We start from the raw sequence: 2,658 nt of genomic DNA on the forward strand, positions 1-2,658 counted from the left end.
ATGATTTTGCCCAAAACTCTTTGGATTTAATAATAAATGGCATAAGAGACCAACTGCTTGCACTCGGACGAATTGGGGTGCTCTTCGGACCTTCTCCATTCGTAATCAGGCACGAGCCCATACATATTTCTAGTTATCCATTGCAAAGAGGATTTATTTTGGGGTTCCATGGCCTATCCATGGATGGCGACTCTGAGTTGTTTTAGGTGCGTCTTGGTTTCGAGCCTTGGCTCCGGATCAAGAGGTATCTCTTCCTTTTTATATCGCCACTCGTGCTATGCTATGAGGGTGGCACCGTTTCGAGAGTTCTTTGGTAGAGCTCTCTTTTATGTGGAGATCTAGAGGATGTAGGGACTCGTCTCCTCATCATCCTCGGATCGGGGTCCACACTTCTTCTTCTTTTTCCATGAACAACTAAATCTTAGTTACTTAGGGTTTAGTTGAAGCCATGGGGGAGGAGAAAAATATTCAATTAATTCCATCGAAATTTTTTGTATGAATTATGTAGGGTTTTGTTTTTGTACAAATCCCAATCATCCATGCCATTGGCTTTCTCCTTTCGTATGGATGATTGTTGATTAACCAAGATTAAATTCTATATAATTAATATAAATTAGAGGGTTAATTTGATTAAATACTCATAAATACTGAGATCTTTTAGATCTTATTATTTATTGACTGTTTAGTTGGATTTTCAACCTAATTCAAAAGATTATTTTAATTAATCAACTTTATCCAAACCCATGGTGGATACTAACCCTAAGTAATGTTTTAAGAGAGTTTTATTCATCTTCTAATCAATTTTAAGTTTCAATTTAATTTCCAATTACTACTTTCCCATTTTTAATTTTCGGCTTCATTTTTGGGTAGGTAAACGGCTAAATTAGAGAAAGTAATAAACTACAAAGTTGTAGATCTTTCGAACTTACTCAAAATCAAGTATTTAAACTTTACTTTCTGATCAGAAATGAGTGAGGTATGACTATTTTGGTAAAACTTGTCTAAATTTACAAGTTTTTGTTCAATTTTAGGTTTTCTAAATAGGATAATTAATCGAAGTTGCTAGGTATTTAAATCTGGAATTTAATTATATTTTAGGTATTTAGATCATTTAAAAAGTTGGTTCACTTTGCCTAAATATAATAATTAGAGTAGTAATTGTTTTGTGTTTTCGATTCTTGTTTTGTTTAGTTTATAAATTTATATTAAATTATTGAATCCGAGGTCTTAGTCCACGGAAATCCTGAGATCATGCCAGTCAATGATTTATTATAAGTTTATCTTCTAAATAATATAAGAATATAAAATCACAATCCTCTTCCTTGAGTTCGACCCGTTATCGCATATGATTCGTGCACTTGCGGTTATGCTAGTTTCACAATCAAGTTTTTGGTGCCGTAGCCGTGGAAGAGATTATTACTTTAATTCTTATATTATTCGGAGTGATTTCTTGTAGTTACTTCCTTTTTAAGTATTTATTTCTATTTTTGCTTCTTTTGGTAACTTGGCTCTTTTCCGTTTATGAACGTAGGTTGGGTGGAAAACTCGGCCAACCGTTTGGAGAAAGCAAACCGGTTAGAGACGGCAGACAACATTGAACCAAATTAAGTAGTCATGGCGGAACAAGAGCCGCCGAGAATTTTACGCGATCCCTTCTATCCTACCCGAACTGCACAACCCTCTTGCATTAGATTGCCAGTTGCGCAGGACAATAATTTTGAGCTTAAATCGCATTTTATTTCTATGCTTCCTCATTTTCATGCCCTCCCTTCAAAGGATGCATATTTCTTTTTGTGTGAGTTTGAAGAAGTGTGTGCGTTGATTAAACTGCAACAACTTTCCGATGATGCGGTAAAGTTGCGCTTTATTACTTTTTCACTCAAAGATGGAGCCAGAAAGTGGCTCTATGGCTTACCAACGAACTCCATCTCCACTTGGGAGGAGTTCACAGTCGTTTTCCTAAAGAATTTGTTTCTTTACATAAGACTAACAAACTTAGGAACGATATTTTGCAATTTAAACAAAAGGCATTATAGTCATTTTCTAAGTTTATGAAGAGATTCAAGGATCTACTCCAAGAGTGTCCTCACCATGGTTTAGATTTGTGGCCCCTATGCCAAATAGTATATGAGGGCATTGATTATCAAACAAAGCAATTACTTGAGTCCATGTGCATGGAATTTCTTGCTTGATTTGGCAGAGAAAACACGTGAGTGGGAATCCACTCAAGAAGGTGAGAGAGCCACTGCAGGTAAGGAATTTCTTATAGAGGGTACCGTGGCTAAGGAAGCCCACTTTGATAGCCTAATAAAAAGGCTAGAAGCGATAGTTGTCAAAAGACCTTCACAGGTCTATCAAATTGCACATAGTGTTCCCATGTGTAGTTGATGCCAAGCCACGGACCATGTCATGGAAGAGTGTCCAACTCTTACAAAGTTTGGTAGTTCTACGGAGAATGTGAGTGCTCTTTATGCTAATAATCCTTATTCTAGCACTTATCAACTTTTCTTGGAGTCAAAGTGGGCCATCCAATTTCCAAGGTCAGGGTCAATTCGGCCAACCTAGGCCCACCTAGCCTCCCACTTATGTTCGGCCACCCCCTCCCCGTCCTACCTTCCAAAACCCCATTCTAAATAGTGATTCAAATTAGCCCCACTG

At 37.2% G+C, this 2,658-nt stretch overlaps 1 non-coding gene across 1 annotated transcript; it reads right to left on the bottom strand.

The window, feature by feature from the left end:
* Positions 1-1,991: 1,991 nt before the first annotated feature.
* LOC143862763 (small nucleolar RNA R71) lies at positions 1,992-2,098 on the bottom strand. The gene has a single exon (XR_013240473.1). It is a non-coding gene; the product is annotated as a small nucleolar RNA R71 (small nucleolar RNA).
* Between the last annotated feature and the right edge of the window lie 560 nt (positions 2,099-2,658).

Source organism: Tasmannia lanceolata, unplaced genomic scaffold, assembly GCF_043159265.1.
Source record: "Tasmannia lanceolata isolate RefF3 unplaced genomic scaffold, GAP_Taslan_0.1 ptg000037l, whole genome shotgun sequence".
Taxonomy (NCBI): Eukaryota; Viridiplantae; Streptophyta; class Magnoliopsida; order Canellales; family Winteraceae; genus Tasmannia; species Tasmannia lanceolata.